A 25,433-nucleotide genomic window follows, 5' to 3' on the forward strand; every position below is an offset into this window, starting at 1 on the left:
TTATGTTTGGAGGAAAAAGGGGAGGCTATCAAGCCGAAGAACACCATCCCAACCGGGTGAAGCACGGGGGGTGGCAGCATCAGTGTTGTGGGGGTGCTTTGCTGCAGGAGGGACTGGTGCACTTCACAAAATAGATGGCATCATGAGGGAGGAAAATTATGTGGATATATTGAAGCAACATCTCAAGACATCAGTCAGGAAATTAAAGCTTGGTCACAAATGGGTTTCCCAAATGGACAATGACCCCAAGCATACTTCAAAGTTGTGGCAAAATGGCTTAAGGACAACAAAGTCAAGGTATTGGAGTGGCCATCACAAAGTCCTGACCTCAATCCTATAGAAAATGTGTGGGCAGAACTGAAAAAGCGTGTGCAAGCAAGGAGGCCCGACAAACCTGACTCAGTTACACCAGCTCTGTCAGGAGGAATGGGCCAAAATTCACACAACTTACTTTGGGAAGCTTGTGGAAGGCTACCCGAAACGCTTTGACCCAAGTTAAACAATTTAAAGGAAATGCTACCAAATACCAATTGAGTGTACGTAAACTTCTGACCCACTGGGAATGTGATGAAAGAAATTAAAGGTGAAATAATTCATTCTCTCTACTATTATTCTGATATTTCACATTCTTAAAATAAAGTGGTGATCCTAACTGATCTAAGACAGGGAATCTTTACTTGGATTAAATGTCAGGAATTGTGAAAGACTGAGTTTAAATGTATTTGGCTAAGGTGTATGTAAACTTCCGACTTCAACTGTATATTCTAGTTCAATTGAGTTGAGCAGGCCCATTCTTAATTCTACTAGTTCCTTTGAGTTGACAAGCCCCTTCTGGATTCTTTTACAGTAGTTGTATGTCCTCTGACCCCTGACCGGTGACCTGGTTTGGACTCTGTACAGGCGATGTCCCTGCGAGCAGACGCAGCCCAGTGTGGAGGGGTGGTGGTGGAGTTTGAGTCTGATGACATCAGGGAGGCTCGGGCCAGGAAGGCCAGGAGTACATCAGGTCAGCTCGTCTATTGCGGGAGTGGAGAGAGAGAGATGACCAAGAGTTTACCCTGACCTCATGACCTGACAATACAACTACACAGCTATTACTTAATGATGATGTAACAACATGTTCTGATTGTCGGAATTCACAGCGTTACATTTATATAGGTATTAGAGCAACCCAATATAAAGTGTTAGGTGTACGAGCTACTTAATGTAAAGGGTTAGGTATAAGAGCAACTTAATGTAAAGTGTTAGGTATAAGTGAAACTTAATGTAAAGTGTTAGGTATAACAGCTACTTAATGTAAAGTTTTGGGTGTACGAGCTACTTAATGTAAAGGGTTAGGTATGTACGAGCTACTTAATGTAAAGGGTTAGGTATAAGAGCTACTTAATGTAAAGTTTTAGCTGTACGATCTACTTAATGTAAAGTGTTAGGTGTAAGAGCAACTTAATGCTTTTGATTTCTGATCAGAACACATCCTGTTCCAAAATATGTTCAGACATACTCTGATGCTAAGTGCTTAATATTAGGTGGTTTTCCAGCTATAGATGCAGAATGTGTCCTGTAGACTCATAATGATGTTATCTCTGGTTATTGTTCATGTTACTGTGTATCTCTGTTGAACTTACTCACCAGGGTCAGCCCTCATCTACCTCAGGGGCCCTAAATTCCTGATCTACGTCAGTGGGGCACTGTCCATGTGGGTAAGAAGCCTTTTCATGTAACAACAATGGGTAAGGGAGCTACAAAGCCATACCGGCTGGACACTATAAGGTTTATGTCATCAACCTGGTAGTGTCTTGCAAATCAATGAAAGATGGACATACTTTACATTTGTCTTTATGCCCTTTACCCCTAGAAAGAGTAAAAGCTAAAAGCCAAAGGCTAAAAACGTTCTTCTCCATCATGATGACTATTTGTCTTTCTAATAGGGTGACCGTATGTGGCACTTTGCCATTTCGGTGTTCCTGATCGAGCTGTATGGACGTAACCTGCTGCTGACCGCAATATTCGGCTTGGTGGTGGCGGGGTCAGTGCTGCTGCTAGGGGCGTTGATTGGGGACTGGGTTGACCGCAACCCCAGGAACAAAGGTTAGACCAACAATCATTTCTATTTACAGCTATAGGGACTGACATCTAGTCCCAAATGGCGCCCTAAAGGTACTGTAATACAATAGGAAATAGGATGCTATTTGGGACGCAGTCCTAATTTCCTGCCTGTCTGCCTCACATGGGCATTCTGCAGTTCAAACAGTAACCAAGTTGCACCCCACCACTATTTTGGTAAATTGTTGAGGGATTTGGCTGGATAAATGTAACCACTCACAAATTCATAGATGGAGCTATGGATGCAAGTACTGACCATCCATGAGACGAACATTATAGTTTTAATCATGTTTTGAAGATATACAGAGTTAGTTTACAATTACAAAGTAAAAGAAGCATATATTTGGGGATCTAATGGGGTACAACAGATGAACTAAGCTCATGAGTCAATACTAAGTTATATTCTTTACAATCAATAGCTATATATCATTACTTTAAAAGTCAAAAATGAATGTGCTATAGCAACTGCAGAATGCCCCTTTAAGACCAATGATACATTTATGGTTCTGTAGAAGTCTTTATGGTTCTCTGAAATGCATTGTCCCAGAATATTTTAGAATCTTAGTTTCTTCTCCCCTCCTTGGTTTTAGTGGCGCATGCATCGTTGTTGGTTCAGAACATTTCAGTGACGGTGTGTAGCATTGTGCTGATGTTGGTCTTCTTATATAAACAGTGGATTGAGAGCATTTGGGATGGCTGGTTAACTGTGAGTATATTTTTCATTTTCTCTCCCACACTGTCTAAACTCTCATGATGTGAACCAACAGTATGTTTTGGAATCAGATATGGATTCAAATAGCATTTGTATCCTTTCAAAGACTTTATTTGCACTTGATTGAGTTTGCCTGGTGCAATGGAACCAATGGAATAGTCCTAAAATGACAACTCCACCCATCCAGTGCTCCAAACATGCTCAATCAAACTCTCAATGTATTTGAAAGAAAATGAATACTACTTAAACCCAGGTCTGTTGAGAATCAGGCTAGATATATTATTGCAAACTGCTGTGACGGTTGCTGTTTCTCCTGCACTGTTCTGTGTCCATGTTGTTGCTGCTGCTGTTCTGAGCCTCCTGCTGCTCTGTGCTGTCATGCGTAGTAACGTGTTGCATCACAAAACTTACACAAGGTGGTTTGTTATACGGTGGTGATCGTCCTGGCAGATGTGGCTAACCTAGCAAGCACAGCGCTGACCATCGCCATCCAGAGGGACTGGATTGTGGTTATCACTGGATACAACCGGGGTCACCTCGCCGGTGAGACTGGCAGACCTGCCACACGCTATTGCATCACGAGGGATTGTTGTTTCTGTTTCAGCTGCTAAACTGGCTGCTGGTTAAAGCACTTCAAGGTTATCAGACACTATGTACACTGCTCAAAAAAATTAAGGGAACACTAAAATAACATCCTAGATCTGAATGAATGAAATAATCTTATTAAATACTTTTTTCTTTACATAGTTGAATGTGCTGACAACAAAATCACACAAAAATAATCAATGGAAATCCAATTTATCAACCCATGGAGATCTGGATTTGGAGTCACACTCAAAATGTAAAGTGGAAAACCACACTACAGGCTGATCCAACTTTGATGTAATGTCCTTAAAACAAGTCAAAATGAGGATCAGTAGTGTGTGTGGCCTCCACGTGCCTGTATGACCTCCCTACAACGCCTGGGCATGCTCCTGATGAGGTGGCGGATGGTCTCCTGAGGGATCTCCTCCCAGACCTGGACTAAAGCATCCGCCAACTCCTGGACAGTCTGTGGTGCAACGTGGCATTGGTGGATGGAGCAAGACATGATGTCCCAGAGTGCTCAATTGGATTCAGGTCTGGGGAACGGTCCATAGCATCAATGCCTTCCTCTTGCAGGAACTGCTGACACAATCCAGCCACATGAGGTCTAGCATTGTCTTGCATTAGGAGGAACCCAGGGCCAACCGCACCAGCATATGGTCTCACAAGGGGTCTGAGGATCTCATCTCGGTACCCAATGGCAGTCAGGCGACCTCTGGCGAAGCACATGGAGGGCTGTGCGGCCCCCCAAAGAAATGCCACCCCACACCATGACTGACCCACCGCCAAACCGGTCATGCTGGAGGATGTTGCAGGCAGCAGAACGTTCTCCACGGCGTCTCCAGACTCACACGCGCTCAGTGTGAACCTGCTTTCATCTGTGAAGAGCACAGGGCGCCAGTGGCGAATTTGCCAATCTTGGTGTTCTCTGGCAAATGCCAAACGTCCTGCACGGTGTTGGGCTGTAAGCACAACCCCCACCTGTGGACGTTGGACCCTCATACCACCCTCATGGAGTCTGTTTCTGACCGTTTGAGCAGACACATGTACATTTGTGGCCTGCTGGAGGTCATTTTGCAGGGCTCTGGCAGTGCTGCTCCTGCTCCTCCATGCACAAAGGCGGAGGTAGCGGTCCTGCTGCTGGGTTGTTGCCCTCCTACGGCCTCCTCCACGTCTCCTGATGTACTGGCCTGTCTCCTGGTAGCGCCTCCATGCTCTGGACACTACGCTGACAGACATTGATGTGCCATCCTGGATGAGCTGCACTACCTGAGCCACTTGTGTGGGTTGTAGACTCCGTCTCATGCTACCACTAGAGTGAAAGCACCGCCAGCATTCAAAAGTGACCAAAACATCAGCCAGGAAGCATAGGAACTGAGAAGTGGTCTGTGGTCACCACCTGCAGAACCACTCCTTTATTGGGGGTGTCTTGCTAATTGCCTATAATTTCCACCTGTTGTCTATTCCATTTGCACAACAGCATGTGAAATTTATTGTCAATCAGTGTTGCTTCCTAAGTGGACAGTTTGATTTCACAGAAGTGTGATTGACTTGGAGTTACATTGTGTTGTTTAAGTGTTCCCTTTATGTTTTTGAGCAGTGTATTTCGTTTTTCTAGGATGTATCACATGCTACCATAGAGGCAGAATAGTTTGATAATGTAGGCATTAGTAAAGCTGGTAACACAGATACCATATCACCACAACTAAACCCTGTACCTTTTGGTTTGATTCTGATCTGAAGGGATGAATGCTACCATGCGGCGCATCGATCAGGTGACCAACATCCTGGCACCGCTGGCGGTGGGACAGGTCATGACCCTGGCCTCCAACGTGATCGGCTGCGGCTTCATCCTGGGCTGGAACCTGGTGTCCCTCATAGTGGAGTTTATCTTCCTTTCCCGGGTCTACCGGCATTGTCCCAGCGCTGTCCGTCAAACCCCGTGCCCGAGGACGGCCAGGCCTCCCTGGAGAGACCAGCAGAGAGGACGGAGGGACTGGTGGAGAGGAGGGGGTCACAAGGTCAGTGTCCTGGTGTCCTGGTCACTGTGTGACTGCTTCAGCAGTTGAGTTGGTAAAGCATAGTGGATCTTCCGAGCTATTTCATCCAACTTTACAGTGAAGTATAGCTTTACTTTACAGTAAAAAATTGATGAAATCAGTTGAAAGATACATGAGGTCAAGAAACATTATTCCACAACACGCACAGCACATACACTAAGTTTGGTGTCACTTAAAAATGTCCTTGTTTTTGAAAGAAAAGCCAATTTTGTGTCCATTAAAATAACATCAAATTGATCAGACATACAGTGTAGACATTGTTAATGTTGTAAATGACTATTGTAGCTGGAAACGGCAGATTTTTTATGGAATATCATCATGGGCGTACAGAGGCCCATTATCAGCAATCATCACTCCTGTGTTCCAATGGCACGTTGTGTTAGCTAATCCATGTTTATCATTTTAAAAGGCTAATTGATCATTAGAAAACCCTTTTGCAATTATTTTAGCACAGCTGAAAACAGTTGTCCTACTTATAGACGCAATAAAACTGGCCTTCTTTAGACTATTTGAGCATCTGAAGCATCAGCATTTGTGGGTTCGATTACAGGCTCAAAATGGCCAGAAGAAAATACCTTTCTTCTGAAACAATGCTGTGTACTACTCCCTTCACAGAACTGCGCAAACCAACCTGGCCAAGATAAAGCAAAGCAGTGTGACAAAAACAACAACACAGAGTTACACATGGAATAAACAAACATACAGTCAATAATAAAATAGAAAAAAGTATATATAAAGTGTGTGCAAATGAGGTAGGATAAGGGAGGTAAGCCAATCAATAGGCCATAATGGCTAAATAATTACAATATAGCAATTAAACACTGGAGTGACAGATGTGCAGAAGATGAGTGTGCAAGTAGAGATACTGGTGTGCAAAGGAACAAAATAAATAAAATAAATAACAGTATGGGGATGAGGTAGTTGGATGGGCTATTTACAGATTGGCTACGTACAGGTGCAGAGATCTGTGAGCTGCTCTGACAGCTGGTGCTTAAAGTTAGTGAGGGAGATATGGGTCTCCAGCTTCAGTGATATTTGCAGTTTGTTCCAGTCATTGGCAGCAGAGAACTGGAAGGAAAGACGGCCAAACGAGGAATTGGCTTTGGGGTGATCAGTGAAATATACCTGCTGGAGCGCGTGCTCCGGGTGGGTGCTGCTATGGTGACCTGTGAGCTGAGATAAGGCGGGGCTTTACCTAGCAAAGACTTATAGATGACCTGGAGCCAGTGGGTTTGGCGACGAATATGAAGCGATGGCCAGCCAACGAGAGCGTACAGGTCGCAGTGGTGGGTAGTGTATGAGGCTTTGGTGACAAAATGGATGGCACTGTGATAGGCTGCATCCAATTTGCTGAGTAGAGTGTTAGAGGCTTTTGTAAATGACACGCCGAAGTCAAGGATCGGTAGGAAAGTCAGTTTTACGAGGGTATGTTTGGCAGCATGAGTGAAGGATGCTTTGTTGTGAAATAGGAAGCCGATTCTAGATTTAATTTTGGATTGGAGATGCTTAATGTGAGTCTGGAAGGAGAGTTTACAGTCTAACCAGACACCTAGGTATTTGTAGTTGTCCACATATTCTAAGTCTGAACCGTCCAGAGTAGTGATGCTGGACAGGCGGGCGGGTGTGGGCAGTGATCGGTTGAAGAGCATGTATTAAGTTTTACTTGCATTTAAGAGCAGTTGGAGGCCATGGAAGGAGAGTTGTATGGCATTGAAGCTCGTCTGGAGGTTAGTTAACACAGTGTCCAAAGAAGGGCCAGAAGTATACAAAATGGTGTCGTCTGCGTAGAGGTGGATCAGAGAATCACCAGCAGCAAGAGCGACATTATTGATGTATACAGAGAAAAGAGTCAGCCCGAGGATTGAACCCTGTGGCACCCCCATAGAGACTGCCAGTGGTCTGGACAACAGGCCCTCCGATTTTACACACTGAACTCTGTCTGAAAAGTAGTTGGTGAACCAGGCGAGGCAGTCATTTGAGAAACCAAGGCTGTTGAGTCTGCCGATAAGAATGTGGTGATTGACAGAGTCGAAAGCCTTGGCCAGGTCGATGAATACAGCTGCACAGTATTGTCTCTTATCAATGGCAGTTATGATATCGTTTAGGACCTTGAGCGTGGCTGAGGTGCACCCATGACCAGCTCGGAAGCCATATTGTATAGCGGAGAAGGTACAGTAGGATTCGAAATGGTCGGTAATCTGTTTGTTAACTTGGCTTTCGAAGAACTTAGAAAGGCAGGGTAGGATAGATATAAGTCTGTAGCAGTTTGGGTCTAGAGTGTCTCCCCCTTTGAAGAGGGGGGACCGCAGCTGCTTTCCAATCTTTGGGGATCTCAGACGATACGAAAGAGAGGTTGAACAGGCTAGTAATAGGGTTTGCAACAATTTCGGCGGATAATTTTAGAAAGAGAGGGTCAATGTAACGGTCGTCGTAGTGAATGGACCAAGGCGCAGCGGGTACGTGAATGCTCATGTTTATTCTACAAAATAAAACACGAAAACAAAGACCGGCCGACAAACAGTCTTGCAGGCAACACACAGCTATGCAAAGAACAACCTCCCACAATTCCCATGACAAACACATTCCTAATTATAGGAGCTTCAATCAGAGGCAACGATAGACAGCTGCCTCCAATTGAAGGCCCCAATCTCAATTACCTAAACACAGATCTAAACACCCTAGAACAGACATAGAAATATACAAACATAGAACAATGACCAAAACCCCAGAATACATAAATCAAACACCCCTCTACATACACACACACCCCGAACCATACAAAACAAATATCCCCTGCCACGTCCTGACCAAACTATAATAACAAATAACCCCTTTACTGGTCAGGACGTGACAGTCCAGATTGTCTAGCCCGGCTGATTTGTCGGGGTCCAGATTTTGCAGCTCTTTCAGAACATCAGCTATCTGGATTTTGGTGAAGGAGAAATGGGGAGGTTTGGGCAAGTTGCTGTGGGGGTGCAGGGCTGTTGACCGGGGTAGGGGTAGCCAGATGGAAAGCATGGCCAGCTGTAGAAAAATGCTTATTGAAATTCTCAATTATCGTGGATTTATCACTGGTGACAATGTTTCCTAGCCTCAGTTTAGTGGGCAGCTGAGAGGAGGTGCTCTTATTCTCCATGGACTTTACAGTGTCCCAGAACTTTTTGGAGTTTGTGCTACAGGATGTAATTTTCTGTTTGAAAAAGCTAGCCTTTGCTTTCCTAACTGCCTGTGTATATTGGTTCCTAACTTCCCTGAAAAGTTGCATATCGCGGGGCTTTTCAATGCTTTTTTGTGCTGGTCAAGGTCAGTCAGGTCTGGAGTGAACCAAGGGCTATATCTGTTCCTGGTTCTAAATTTAGAAACTTTAGAATGTATGATGGCCATGGTGTTGTTTAGGTCCCAGTTTAGGTCACCTAGCAGCACGAGCTCTGAAGATAGATGGGGGCAATCAATTCACATATGGTGTCCAGGGGCACAGCTGGGGGCAGAAGGTGCTCTATAGCAAGCGACAACGGTGAGAGACTTGTTTCTGGAAAGGTGGATTTTAAAAGTAGAAGCTCTAATTGTTTGGGTACAGACCTGGATAGTAAGACAGAACTCTGCAGGCTATCTCTGCAGTAGATTGCAACTCCGCCCCCTTTGGCAGTTCTATCTTGTCGGAAAATGTTATAGTTAGGGATTGAAATTTCAGGGGTTTTGGTGGTCTTCCTAAGCCAGGATTCAGACACGGCTAGGACATCCAGGTTGGCGGAGTGTGCCAAAGCAGTGAAAAAAACAAACTTAGGGAGTAGGCTTCTAATGTGAACATTCATGAAACCAAGGCTATTACGGTTACAGAAGTCAACAAATGAGAGCGCCTTGGGAATAGGAGTGGAGCTAGGCACTGCAGGGCCTGGATTAACCTCTACATCACTAGAGGACCAGAGGAGGAGTAGGATAAGGGTATGGCTAAAGGCTATAAGAACTGGTCTTCTAGTACGTTCGGAACAGAGTGTAAAACTAGCAGGTTTCTGGGCACGGTAGAATTGATTCAAGGCATAATGTACAGACAAAGGTATGGTAGGATGTGAGTACAGTGGAGGTAAACCTATGCATTGAGTGATGATGAGAGAGATATTGTCTTTAGAAACATCATTTAAACCAGGTGAGGTCACCGCATGTGTGGAAGGTTGGGACTAAAGGGTTAGCTAAGGCGTATTGAGCAGGGCTAGAGGCTCTACAGTGAAATAAGGCAATAATCACTAACCAAAACAGCGATGGACAAGGCATATTGACATTAGGGAGAGGCATGCATAGCCGAAAGTGATCATAGGGGGTCCAGTGAGTAGCTCAGTGGGCTGGAGACACAGCGATTCAGACAGCTAGCGGGGCCGGGGCTAGCAAGCTAGCAGAAGGGCCTTAGATGGACGTCACAATGGAAGAAGTCTGTTGTAGCCCCCTCGTGCTGTTACGTCGGCAGACTAGTTGTGATGGATCAGCAGGGCTCCGTGTGGTAAAAGGGTCCAGGCCAATTGGCAAAATAGGTATAGTGGCCAAAGAATTAGTCTGATGGGCCTCTTCAGCTAACAGTCCGATATGCTCTAGACAGCTAGCGGGCCCCGGCTAGCAGGCTAGCAGATGGACATTCAGGGGACATCGCGACGGAGGAGCCAGTTAAAAAAAAAACTTGGGTAGATTACGTTGGCAGTCCAGTCGTGATGGAATCGGCGGGGCTCCGTGTCGGCAGTAAAAGGGGTCCAGGCCAATTGGCAAAATAGGTATTGAAGCCCAAGGAGTGGCTGATGGACCTCTTCAGCTAGCCGGGAGATGGGCCTAGCAAAGGCTTGCTCCAGGCTAATTGGTTCTTGCTTCGGGACAGAGACGTTAGCCAGGAGTGGCCACTCGAAATAGCAGCTAGCTAGCTGCGATGATCCAGGTGAAAAGGCTCAGAGCTTGCGGTAGGAATCCGGAGATATGGAGAAAAATATGTCCGATTTGCTGTGGTTTGAGAAGCGCTGTGCAGACTGGCAAGAGTTGTCCGGGCTAAAGGTTAGCTGATGACCACTAGCAGTGGCTAGCCGACTACTAGCTATTAGCTAGTTAGCTGGCTAGCTTTTGTTGGCGGTGCCGGTTCAAAAGTAAAGAAAATTGCAGATCCACACCACATTGGGTGAGGCGGATTGCAGGAGAGTATGTTGAAGTTGAGGTTAAGAGAAATATTTTAAAAATATATGTGAAGAAATAAGATATAAAAAAGATATATACACGGGACACGACAAGATGAGGACAAAGACGTCTGACTGCTACGCCATCTTGGAAACACTTTAGATCATGATCTAATGATCAATTAGCCTTTTAAAATGCTAAACTTGGATTAGCTAACATAACATGCCATTGGAACACAGGAGTGATGGTTGCTGATAATGGGCCTCTGTACGCCTATGTAGATATTCCTTAAAAAATCTGCCATTTCCAGCTACAATAGTCATTTACAACATTAACAATGTCTACACTGTATTTCTGATCAATTTTATGTTATTTTAAATGGACAAAAAAGGTGCGTTTCTTTCAAAAACAAGGACATTTTTAAGTGACCCCAAACTTTTGAACGGTAGTGTACATGCTTATTCATCTCTATGGAAACGAAGTATTACTTGAAACACTGTTGCCCTAAGTTAGTTGATGGAACATGTTAGTAGCTTGACTGATGCTTGTCCTCTCAGTAGATCATTGTTAGTAGCTTGACTGATGCTTGTCCTCTCAGTAGATCATTGTTAGTAGCTTGACTGATGCTTGTCCTCTCAGTAGATCATTGTTAGTAGCTTGACTGATGCTTGTCCTCTCAGTAGATCATTGTTAGTAGCTTGACTGATGCTTGTCCTCTCAGTAGATCATTGTTAGTAGCTTGACTGATGCTTGTCCTCTCCCTCTCAGTAGAGCAAAGTGAGGTGGTGACATCAGCCCCGGGCCTCAGTGATGACGACATGAGCCTGAACCTCAAGGAGATCACCAATCTGCCTCTGTGTTTCGGACGTTTCCGCTGGCTGCTGAGCACCTGTAAGGACGGCTGGAGGGCCTACTACCGCCAGGATGTCTTCCTGGCTGGGATGGGCCTGGCCTTCCTCTACACAACTGTCCTGGGCTTCGACTGCATCACCACGGGCTACGCCTACACCCAGGGCATCAGTGGCTCCCTGCTCAGTCTGCTGATGGGGGTCTCGGCTATAACAGGCCTCATGGGCACTGTCATGTTCACCAAGCTGAGGAAGGCCTATGGTTTAGTTAACACAGGCATCATCTCCAGCTGTCTCCATCTTTGCTGTCTGCTGCTGTGTGTGTGTTCTGTGTTCGCCCCCGGCAGCCCCATGGACCTCCGCCTGCTCATGCCCTTCCTGGACGCCAACGCCAACTCGACGTTGGTGGAGGCTGGGGGGATGGTGGAGGGCCAGAGGCAGAAACACACCTACCCGATGCGGGGTGGCATTAATCAGCCGCTGCTGCCCGACCGCTCGTCCATCCACTGGACCAACAACACGGTGCTATTTGAGAATATGCCATCAGGCATGGAGCCAGACTCCTACATCTCTATAATCCTGCTGTTCTTGGGGGGTCATCACAGCACGCATCGGTGAGTAAGAGGGACGACCAGGCCCAGGCCCTTCACAATTGGATTGAGTTGCTGATCCACAGCTTAACAATAGCAACTGTATTATGCATGTTTCTAACATAGGCTGTGGGTATTCAGTTCTTATGAGACTCAGTAAATGAGTTCAAATAGCGTTGGAAGATAATCATTTTTGTATTATACCAGTGCTTGACTGAAAAGAGACTACTGCAATGGATCCATAGTCTAGTGGTCTATCCATATAGACTATAGTATAGTGGTCTATCTATATAGACTATAGTATAGTGGTCTATCTATATAGACTATAGTATAGGGGTCTATCTATATAGACTATAGTATAGGGGTCTATCTATATAGACTATAGTATAGGGGTCTATCTATATAGACTATAGTATAGTGGTCTATCCATATAGACTATAGTATAGGGGTCTATCTATATAGACTATAGTATAGTGGTCTATCTATATAGACTATAGTATAGGGGTCTATCTATATAGACTATAGTATAGGGGTCTATCTATATAGACTATAGTATAGGGGTCTATCTATATAGACTATAGTATAGTGGTCTATCCATATAGACTATAGTATAGGGGTCTATCTATATAGACTATAGTATAGTGGTCTATCTATATAGACTATAGTATAGGGGTCTATCTATATAGACTATAGTATAGTGGTCTATCTATATAGACTATAGTATAGGGGTCTATCTATATAGACTATAGTATAGGGGTCTATCTATATAGACTATAGTATAGTGGTCTATCTATATAGACTATAGTATAGGGGTCTATCTATATAGACTATAGTATAGGGGTCTATCTATATAGACTATAGTATAGTGGTCTATCCATATAGACTATAATATAGGGGTCTATCCATATAGACTATAGTATAGTGGTCTATCCATATAGACTATAGTATAGGGGTCTATCCGTATAGACTATAGTATAGGGGTCAATCCGTATAGACTATAGTATAGGGGTCTATCCGTATAGACTATAGTATAGGGGTCTATCCGTATAGACTATAGTATAGTGGTCTATCCATATAGACTATAGTATAGGGGTCTATCCATATAGACTATAGTATAGGGGTCTATCCATATAGACTATAGTATAGGGGTCTATCTATATAGACTACAGTATAGGGGTCTATCCATATAGACTATAGTGTAGTGGTCTATCCATATAGACTATAGTATAGTGGTCTATCTATATAGACTATAGTATAGGGGTCTATCTATATAGACTATAGTATAGTGGTCTATCCATATAGACTATAGTATAGTGGTCTATCCATATAGACTATAGTATAGGGGTCTATCTATATAGACCATAGTATAGGGGTCTATCTATATAGACTATAGTGGTCTATCTATATAGACTATAGTCTGCTAAATGACTCAAATGTCTACAAAAAATGTCTACTATAGTATAGGGGTCTATCCATATAGACTATAGTATAGGGGTCTATCCATATAGACTATAGTATAGGGGTCTATCTATATAGACTATAGTATAGTGGTCTATCCATATAGACTATAGTATAGGGGTCTATCTATATAGACCATAGTATAGGGGTCTATCTATATAGACTATAGTGGTCTATCTATATAGACTATAGTATAGTGGTCTATCCATATAGACTATAGTATAGGGGTCTATCCATATAGACTATAGTATAGTGGTCTATCCATATAGACTATAGTATAGTGGTCTATCCATATAGACTATAGTATAGGGGTCTATCCATATAGACTATAGTATAGTGGTCTATCCATATAGACTATAGTATAGGGGTCTATCCATATAGACTACAGTATAGGGGTCTATCCATATAGACTATAGTATAGTGGTCTATCCATATAGACTATAGTATAGTGGTCTATCCATATAGACTATAGTATAGTGGTCTATCCATATAGACTATAGTATAGTGGTCTATCCATATAGACTATAGTATAGTGGTCTATCCATATAGACTATAGTATAGTGGTCTATCCATATATAGTATAGTATAGTGGTCTATCCATATAGACTATAGTATAGTGGTCTATCCATATAGACTATAGTATAGGGGTCTATCCATATAGACTATAGTATAGTGGTCTATCCATATAGACTATAGTATAGTGGTCTATCCATATAGACTATAGTATAGTGGTCTATCCATATAGACTATAGTATAGTGGTCTATCCATATAGACTATAGTATAGTGGTCTATCCATATAGACTATAGTATAGTGGTCTATCCATATAGACTATAGTATAGGGGTCTATCCATATAGACTATAGTATAGTGGTCTATCCATATAGACTATAGTATAGTGGTCTATCCATATAGACTATAGTATAGTGGTCTATCCATATAGACTATAGTATAGGGGTCTATCTATATAGACTATAGTATAGGGGTCTATTCATATAGACTATAGTATAGTGGTCTATCCATATAGACTATAGTATAGGGGTCTATCCATATAGACTATAGTATAGTGGTCTATCCATATAGACTATAGTGTAGTAGTCTATCTGTATAGACCATAGTGTAGTGGTCTATCTGTATAGATCATAGTGTAGTAGTCTATCTGCATAGACCATAGTGTAGTGGTCTATCTGCATAGGTCATAGTCTAGTAGTCTATCTGTATAGATCATTGTGTAGCAGTATATCTGTGTAGACCAAAGCAACCACTGACCGTTGTCTGTTTATCCTGTGTGTTCCAGGTCTGTGGTCCTTTGACCTGACCGTGACCCAGCTGCTTCAGGAGAACATCTGTGAGTCGGAACGTGGTGTGGTCAACGGGGTCCAGAGCTCCATGAACTACCTGATGGACCTTCTCCACTTCATCATGGTCATCTCTGCTCCGCAGCCCCAGCACTTTGGCATCCTGGTCATCATCTCTGTACTGTTCATCACCACGGGACACACCATGTACTTCCTATATGCACGCAAAGCCAAGAGAAAACCTGCTGGACGCCTGGACACGTAGGGAGGCCGTGCTGCTTTCCGCGACAAAGCATGTGCCCAAAGACTCCACTCTGCCTGCGCCTGCCTGTGAAATGAATGTCTCTTCTCTCTTGTTCCCTCTGCGCTCTCATTGCTAGGCAACAATACAATACCGTAACACACCTTCACCCCCATCCAGCCATTCATTCATTTCAGCAAGTGTCGTGTCCTCCCCAACCTGGTTGCTATCTCCCTGCATGGCCAGGTGTAGTATGGCCAAGTGCTAAGGTACAGGAACAAACTAGAACTCAGGTTAACTAGAGTAGGATCCACCTTTTCCCTTCTGTACATAGGTTGATGTGGTCGCAACAGATGCGGTGTTGGTCCCCTACCGTGGTAGGTTCTACCACCTTAGTTTTGATCCCCTACCGTGGAAGGTTATCTCACCTCAGTGTTGGTCCCCCACCGTGGTAGTTTCTCTCACCTCAGTGTTGGTCCCCCACCGTGGTAGTTTCTCTCACCTCAGTGTTGGTCCCTCACCGTGGTAGTTTCTCTCACCTCAGTGTTGGTCCCCCACCGTGGTAGTTTCTCTCACCTCAGTGTTGGTCCCCCACCGTGGTAGTTTCTCTCACCTCAGTGTTGGTCCCTCACCGTGGTAGTTTCTCTCACCTCAGTGTTGGTCCCTCACCGTGGTAGGTTCTCCCACCTCAGTGTTGGTCCCTCACGGTGGTAGGTTCTCCCACCTCAGTGTTGGTCTCTCACCGTAGTAGGTTCTCCCACCTCAGTGTTGGTCCCTCACCGTGGTAGGTTCTCCCACCTCAGTGTTGGTCCCTCACCGTAGTAGGTTCTCCCACCTCAGTGTTGGTCTCCCACCGTAGTAGGTTCTCTCACCTCAGTGTTGGTCTCCCACCGTAGTAGGTTCTCTCACCTCAGTGTTGGTCTCCCACCGTAGTAAGTTCTCTCACCTCAATGTTGGTCTTCCACCGTAGTAGGTTCTCCCACCTCAGTGTTGGTCTTCCACCGTAGTAGGTTCTCCCACCTCAGAATTGGTCCCTCACCGTGGTAGGTTCTCCCACCTCAGGAAAAGGGCACAGAGGGCAGGCTGAGGCAGCAGCAGCAGCAGCACAACACGCCTTTCCAGCAATTTTTGGATTACTGCAAGAGCTTCATTATGGCAGTCTGTTAACCTACTCAGAGTTTGGATGGGAGTTGGATGGATGGATGGATGGATTGATGTATTTTTCTAACCTTCACACAGGAAAGAACTGGGCATGGTGAAGCAGGTGACAGTAACAAAAAGAAGAAGAAACGAGACTTAACAACTTTAACAAGTGGCAAACATGTTACTGCTCCGTCCACTTGGAAATAATCCAGGAAGTCCAAAAGGAAAACTAAAGGGAAGTTGGTGTCAGATTGTGAGATAGTGAAGATTATAAAGGAGCCCCCCTTGATGGACAGAAGAGGAAGGCTGTAGTGTCATCTTCTCCTGGTCTGTTTCTCTGTGGATGAATCAGGCAGACATGTGCCTAGCTTTCAAATCAATCACTAAGACGCATTTCAGTGTCTATTGATTAACACATTATATCATTAAAAATATATATAATTTAAACCGGATCACAGGAACATATCATAAGAACATAAAGATAGTAAGAAAAAAAAAACGTGCATTGAAATCAGAGGAAACCAAAATGACCATAATTGCTTGTGTACTTAGATAACTGAAAATAGCTTCCAAATTGTAAATGCTTTTCCTTCACATAGAAACAGAGTGATATTAATGCAGTTTGACAAATTTATAGCAAACAGATTTTTACTTCCTCTTTCATTTTGTGACCTGTTTTGAGATCAGTGTTTAGTAGATTGATAGGTCTATATGATTCTGGATTAAGGCAGTGTTGTATTACACTAGAACACCTACGCATCCTGTTTCCTTGTTGTTCTCATGAACTAAAACCTTACCTCAGTACAGTACAAGAAAACTGTGTTTGAAAAACTGACTTGGACATGTCTCTCAGCTATGTACAGCCATCTCCTTTCTGTACAGTGGCAATACCATCAAAGTTGAACTCGTTGTCATGCAAACAGCACCACATTACAATTTAATTGTTTTTATATCATATTTTCCTGTGACGTATTGTTCACTTACATCTATAATTTGTTGTCCTTTTCTGTTTCAGACTGTTATTTATGATGACAATAAACACGGATTAAGATGTCTTTGTATTTTGACTTGAAATGTTTTGTTACCAACATTTACCTCTATTCACCAAAGCTCATTACGAACTGATTTGGATGTCTAAAAGTCATAGTTATGATGAGTCCAGGGGGTTTCTGGGAGTTTTTCAGTCACGAGTTCCACAAATTTCCAATAATTCTGAGAGCACATGAACGCAGCATCATAAATGACAGTCAGTATACAGTTCATGTACTGCACATTCTTTCATCCAGGAGGAGGCTCCAAAACACCCCTCGCTGCATGCCAAGCACCGAACAGGTCTGCCTCTGACCCTACCCAGTCCCAGTTAATCCCCTCCATAAATAAAGGCACCATTTCAACCTTCCTGAGTTAATGTTCTAGTAGGACCCTTTCCCCAGAGTATAGGCTACCTCATGACTCTAACAATATTAATACTGCCTGTCCCTTGTGGATCTTGTGCATATTTAATGGTGACATTTCCCAGATCTTGGCTCCCATACTGGCATAAGGCATTAGAGATTCTTCTGACGGGCTCGCAGAGCGGATCTTACTGAGCTTGCATTTTGACCGCTGGAGAGAAGACAGGATGTTCAGAAATAGAACCACAGGTGAAGCCCTGTCCCCAATTAATCAGGAAGTAGGAAGTAGGCCTAGTGCTGCCACCACTCTATATCACAGAGTGAGAGAGAGAGAGAGAGAGAGAGATGAAGAGAAAGAAAGAGAGAGATGAAGAGTGAGATAGAGAGACAGAGAGAGAGGGAGAGATGAAGAGGAAGAACAGGAGGAGATCAGGCTGTGGCAATCATCTCAACACTCTTTAAAAAAATATATAATTGCCTGAGGCAAATTCACCTGCAATAACTCTCATGGCCAGCAGAGGTCAATGTCACTCTGGGATGTCAAGTACAAAAAATCTCCAAGTGAAGCTGTCAATTGGGATTGTTTCAGGCAGTGTGCAATATTACCCAACAATATACCAAATGTAATGCTGGAGTGGATCCTCAAAGGTGCTAAACTCTCAGGGGCTGTCACGAGCGATGGATTTATCTTCGGGACCAACACAGACTAATGAGGCAGTCCAACTCACTATCAATCTGGATTTAATCCAACAAATGGCAAAATGGACTGATACCTCAACTTTATTCTGTCCCTATTAATGAAGTGTCAACGCTTATGATCACAATAACATACCATCGTCTTGATATTACTGTTACAGTGTCTTCATTGTATTATGACATTATACTAATCGTATGAATCCATGTATGATATTGTACAATATCAAATATCATCAGTTCAGTTATTGAAGGGAATTTAAAATGACCTGAGACAGAGGTGGTCTAGCTTGACAGAGAGATGGTGGAGTTGGAGTGAGTCTGATCACTCTCTCTTCTTAGGGATGGATCCACATTTACATAATGGATACCTGGAGGAAAATGGGGGGGGTTCATGCATTTTCAATTTCAGTCAAGGGGAGGGTTTAGTGTTTTTTAAAATCCAGTCCAGGGGAGGGTTTAGTGTTTTTTTAAATCCAGTCCAGGGGAGGGTTTAGTGTTTTTTTAAATCCAGTCCAGGGGAGGGTCATGTAATTTGTAATTGAAAAAATGTCTGTCTATATTTCTCAGTGTTTTAGAATGAGTTGCTTATTAAGCTATATATCGATGTGTGCCTGATGCCGCCCCTCACCTCTGATTCTCCACTGGGCGTGCAATATCAAATGCACCTATTGGCTATTTAGTGTGGTCTCAATCACATGACCCATAGCCTATAGGCTATAGGCTATGAAGTGCATGCTGGGAGAAGCACAGAGCAAAGTTCTCTCTAAGTTAACTGCTGGGATTGTGTCAATAAAACTAGACTGCATTACACACTGCAATGGATATTCCAACCCTGAGCCCCGGCCTGCTCTTGCTGATCAACAAAATGTTTTGTGTGCTGCCTAACCAATGGCTGTGCTGTGTAGGTCTACGGTGGCATTTCAGGTGGAGAATCAAAGGCTTCTTCTGAAAAGCATTTTGGATTAGGCCTTGCATGTGGACTAGCCAATAGCCTATGTTCTGTTCAGTTTGAGAAGGAGAGTGTGAAGATCATGAGGACCGGAGGTCAACTTTGATAGCTTGCCACTACTATAAATGATTGAATTAAAAACAATATGTTTCTTACCCATTGTCGTGTCTTTGGGGTACTATTACACTGAAGATATGTTTATCAATTAGCTCCCTGTAATTATTATCACGCGATTAAACTGATTAATCGTTTAATTGTTATTAACTAGGAGATCGGGGCACCAAGGAGAATATTCAGATTACAAAGCTATAATTTTCCTAATATAACTTTCCTGTACTATAATATTATATTCTATTATAGTATAGGCCGATTATCTTCTGGTTTAAATGGTGTATTTTACCTCTAGTCCAGTCTCATTCCAAACGTCGTAAATTGTTGTATCTGCACGAACCCAGTCTTTACTAAAATCATCCATACATCAATTGTCTTAAAATCATTTATTTACTACACTAAGTAATTAACAGAAAAACATACAAACAGTAATTATCGTCACAAAGGATTGGTAGAGGAATGTGCCCTTGTGGGCTAAACAGGCAGGTCGGCCTGTTGAACAATGGGTCATAAACGGTCAGCTGAGAAGTTGCACAGAGTTCATTAATATTAACAATTGACAATTGAAGGCTCACTCATTCGGGAACAATTGCAATCAATATATATTTACGCTCAGTGTGTCGTCGTGATCCTTGTTCGAGAGTTCTGTTCTGTTGGGGAGTTTTGTCCGCGTTCTCTCTCTCTCTCTCTCTCTCTCGGTTAGAATGGATCTTTCAGAGCGACATTCATTAATGTCGTCATAGAATGGTTGTTTCGTTGGTCTTCGCGTTCGATGATATAATTTACTTAGCTGCAGACTAATAATTAATATCAAAGACTTGTTCTTATTCTGTCGGTCTCGATAGTCTAAAAGTTAACCACGTGGTATGGTTCACTTTCAGTAGAGGAATTGGATGGTCAAACCTCTGGCCATAGAGTGAAGGCCTGCTCTGAAGAAATGTAAATCAGGGGGTGTTTTATAGTGCCCATAGAACAGGCTTGTCAAATGACGCCTGGTCCTGTATGGGTCCCTGGGGGCGTGCCTATGACTGAGTTAGATTTGGTTACAGAAATACAATTCTATCCCATTACATCAGTACATAGCATCTCAATGTCTTACAAAAGCTTTATCCTTATTAATACATTCTATACAACCATTATGATGCTATTATATAAAGAGTTTTATGGTAATATGGCTATATTGTCTCTTCTGAGTATCACAAAATTGTACCAAGCGGATCAGTTCGTAGCTGGATTCTTCACCAATCTTCCATACCTTCTCCAGAACACAAAATGTCGCTTGGCTCTCCAATTCTATGAGTTGGAAGAATTTCCTGTGTTCTCTATGGGCCATGTGGCCAGAGACTCTCCTGGAATTTTAGAGTTTTTACGACCCTTTACACACAGGGTGGATTGGGGGGGTCATAGAATGGATGTTTGCAAAAGGGAGGGGGTCAACTGTCCTCCCTGTACCAAAAGAGGCCAACGTCATGACACCATGATGTATTTAGAGTTATTGACCTCACAATAAGACAGATTCAAGTCATTTACATTGTGGTGCTGAAACTTGAAGCAGCAGCCGTGGCACAATCAGAAATGGACAGCTCATGGTGCTGAAAGTTGGCAAATTTGAGTAGTATTATGAAAGAAGGAAAACCAAAATAAACATGTACACCAAATGACCACACCGACAAATCGACAGTCCTGTAAGGCCATAAACTATACATGGAACAATCTCCCACAAACACTAAACCAAACACATACCCATATATAGGACTCTCAATCAGAGGCAACGAGAAAACACCTGCCTCCAATTGAGAGTCCAACCCCAATTAACAAAACATAGAAATACAAAAGACTAGACAGAACATAGAAATACACTAACATAGAACAGTGCCCAAAAACCCCTGGAATACATAAATCAAATACCCTACTAAACAAACCACCACCCCGAACCACATAAAACAAATACCCTCTGCCACGTCCTGACCAAACAACAATAAGAAATAACCCTTATACTGGTCAGGACGTGACAACGTGACTCCGATGCATATGGGGATATCATTGTTTACTTTCTTTGACATTCAGAGACCAAGCTACAACCTTCTATAACCGAGATGCAGGGTTAGATTACGGTTTTAGACCAGTGATGTACTGTTACCAGTGAACACAGCAGGGTTAGATTACGGTTTTAGACCAGTGATGTACTGTAACCAGTGAACACAGCAGGGTTAGATTACGGTCTTAGACCAGTGATGTACTGTAACCAGTGAACACAGCAGGGTTAGATTACGGTCTTAGACCAGTGATGTACTGTAACCAGTGAACACAGCAGGGTTAGATTACGGTTTTAGACCAGTGATGTACTGTAACCAGTGAACACAGCAGGGTTAGATTACGGTTTTAGACCAGTGATGTACTGTAACCAGTGAACACAGCAGGGTTAGATTACAGTCTTAGACCAATGATGTACTGTAACCAGTGAACACAGCAGGGTTAGATTATGGTCTTAGACCAGTGATGTACTGTAACCAGTGAACACAGCAGGGTTAGATTACGGTTTTAGACCAATGATGTACTGTAACCAGTGAACACAGCAGGGTTAGATTATGGTCTTAGACCAGTGATGTACTGTAACCAGTGAACTCAGAAAGGTTAGATTACGGTTTTAGACCAATGATGTACTGTAACCAGTGAACACAGCAGGGTTAGATTACGGTTTTAGACCAATGATGTACTGTAACCAGTAAACACAGCAGGGTTAGATTACGGTCTTAGACCAATGATGTACTGTAACCAGTGAACACAGCAGGGTTAGATTACGGTCTTAGACCAGTGATGTACTGTAACCAGTGAACTCAGAAGGATTAGATTACAGTTTTAGACCAATGATGTACTGTAACCAGTGAACTCAGAAGGGTTAGATTACGGTTTTAGACCAATGATGTACTGTAACCAGTGAACTCAGAAAGGTTAGATTACGGTTTTAGACCAATGATGTACTGTAACCAGTGAACACAGCAGGGTTAGATTACGGTTTTAGACCAATGATGTACTGTAACCAGTAAACACAGCAGGGTTAGATTACGGTCTTAGACCAATGATGTACTGTAACCAGTGAACACAGCAGGGTTAGATTACGGTCTTAGACCAGTGATGTACTGTAACCAGTGAACTCAGAAGGATTAGATTACAGTTTTAGACCAGTGATGTACTGTAACCAGTGAACTCAGAAGGATTAGATTACAGTTTTAGACCAATGATGTACTGTAACCAGTGAACTCAGAAGGGTTAGATTACGGTTTTAGACCAATGATGTACTGTAACCAGTGAACTTGAAACTGCACTTTTGTACTTTGTGTAGTTTATTTAATGATCTGGAGGATTATGGTTTTGGTTTCTCTCTCTCTCTCTCCCCTGCCTTAGATACTGTGTCAGTATCAGAATATGAAGTCAGTGGGTACGTTCCAAATGGCACCCTATTCCTTATATAGTAGTGCACTTTATAGGGAATAGGGTGCCATTTGGAATGCACAGGTTGCTGTCCTTGGTGCTTTGTCTCACGGAGGAAACCTTCACCAGGAGGGACAAGGAAGGGAAGGTGAAGAGAAGGGATAGGGAAGTCAGTTTGGTTTTAGATTATTTTCCCTCTGAGTGACTTCACCAGCCCTGACTAGCCTGCACCCACGTCACATGATCACCCCAACATGTCTCCACCTGTTCTATGCTTTGCTTTCTGTTTTAAATCATAAATTATAAACAATCATTTTAAATCATAAATTAGTACTTTCTGGAATCTGGTGTTGCCTCAATATTCATGTCAGAGTACAGCAAGTGTCAGGAAAAGTTCAAAGTGGTAAGCTACTGTACAGACAGACAGACTGTAATGTGTTTCATTCTCAAACCTCAACTCATCACCAATGGACCCCCAATTTGTAGATGTGAATGGCACCCCAGTATAAACGCAATACAAAGACCAAAGACATAGACCTATGGTCAAAAGAAGTGCACTACATAGGGAATAGAGTGTCATTAGAGACATAGTGTCTGTCTCTTTAGATTGTGTTTGTCTCCAGACAGGCCTAAGAAGAAGCTCCACAGGGAGGGAGAGTGTGTACAGGGAGATACTTCACATGAAGGTCCTGTAGAGACTCCCATCCACAGTGAAAGATGGGTGTGCTTGGATTTATGTACTGTAGCCTGTCACTTTCTGGGCCTGTTTCTACTGTTGAACTCTGTAAAGATATTCTCCGCTACTTTTTAATACTTTTTAGCCAGTAATTCTGAACGTAGTGCCCACGAGACATAAGTAATCTCTGAAAATGGTGTACTACATCACAAATGTGCAGATATGTGCACCATGTCATTGTTTTCTCTCTCAGTCTACTGTGTGTGCATCTTGCTAGCTGTCACTTAAATGCTGAGGGGCTGGAGCTCATTGGCTGAAACTCAAATTGCTAGGAGGCTGGCTCACATGTGGGTAAATGTAGTGAAAATGATGCCGCACAGCCTCCACAAAATGTCACTTTCAAACTATGGATTTCTGGCTAATTGACCCTAAAACATTACTTTTGCTCATAGATTATGCATGTATGAGCTACAAATTGACACATCCAGCCCAAAGCGGGAGGTTAAAAAATGCTTAGTAGTTGTAACAGTACCGCAGCATGTCTTTAACTGAGATGTAATTATTCACTGGAGAAAAGATACAGTCTCACATTCACTCCAGTACTAACTGTTGAGGAATGGCTTGGCTTATCTAGACTCATGGCGTTGCAGGGATGAACACTTACGTAATTTTAGGAACATGTATCCAAGATGGAATTTTTACACCCAAATATGTTCACACTGTCACGTCCTGGCCAGTATAAGGGTTAATTGTCATTTTAGTTTGGTCAGGGCGTGGCAGAGGGTATTTGTTTTATGTGGTTCAGGGTGGTGTATTAGTTAGGAGGGCGTTTGATTTATGATTTCCGGGTTTTGAGTTATGGTCTATGTTGATGTATTTCTATGTGTAGTCTGGTTGATCTGTTTCTATGTTGAGTTAATTGGGGTGGACATCCAATTGAAGGCAGCTGTGTGGGGTTATTAGTTGGGTGTGTTTGTCTGTGTATTGGTGGGGGATTGTTCCGTGTTTAGTGTTTAGTGTGTGTAAACCTAACAGGACTGTCAGTGTATCGTGCGTTCGTTCTTTTGTTATTTTGTATGTTCGTTTTGGAATTTATTAAAAGTTCAAAATGAACCATCTCAACTCTGCTGCATATTGGTCCTCAGTTTCCGATGATGATTTCGCCATATCGTCCTCCGACGAAGAAATCCCTGACACACACAGAAATCTATTTTAACTCCCTAATCTGATATTTGATTCAATCATCCTCACTGCCATTTTAACACACAGTTATGGTATAGGCTAAATATACAAAACAGTATGAACACCTGCTCTTCCCATGATATAGACTGACCAGGTGAATCCAGGTGAGCCATGATCCCTTATTGATGTCACTTGTTAAATCCACTTCAATCAGTGTAGATGAAGGGGAGGAGACAAGTTAAATATGGATTTTTAAGCCTTGAGACAATTGAGACATGGATTGTGTACCGTATGTGTGCCATTCAGAGGGTAAATGGGCAAGACAAAATATATATGTGCCTTTGAACGGGGTATGGTAGTACAGTAGGTGCCAGGTGCACTGGTTTGTGTCAAGAACTACAACGCTGCTGGGTTTTTTTCACACTCAACAGTTTCCCAACAGTATCAAGAATCGTCCACCACCCAAAAGACATTCAGCCAAACAAACTACTGGGTGGGTAGTGTTTCCTCAGACAAACTATCGGGTGGGTAGTGTTTCCTCAGACACACTATCGGGTGGGTAGTGTTTCCTCAGACACACTATCGGGTGGGTAGTGTTTCCTCAGACACACTATCGGGTGGGTAGTGTTTCCTCAGACACACTATCGGGTGGGTAGTGTTTCCTCAGACAAACTATGTGGGAAGCAATGGAGTCAACATGGGCCAGCATCCCTGTGGAACGCTTTCGACACCGTGTAGAGTCCATGCCCCGATGAATTGAGGCTGTTCTGAGGGCACAACTCAATATTAGGAAGGTGTTCTTAATGTTTTAT

The 25,433-nt window shown here is 43.1% G+C and overlaps 1 pseudogene; it reads left to right on the plus strand.

Moving 5' to 3' along the window:
• Positions 1 to 855: 855 nt before the first annotated feature.
• On the plus strand, positions 856 to 17,235 carry LOC106594466 (solute carrier family 40 member 1-like; annotated as a pseudogene).
• Positions 17,236 to 25,433: the final 8,198 nt, after the last annotated feature.

The sequence above is a fragment of the Salmo salar genome, chromosome ssa05 (assembly GCF_905237065.1).
Source record: "Salmo salar chromosome ssa05, Ssal_v3.1, whole genome shotgun sequence".
Lineage (NCBI taxonomy): Eukaryota > Metazoa > Chordata > Actinopteri > Salmoniformes > Salmonidae > Salmo > Salmo salar.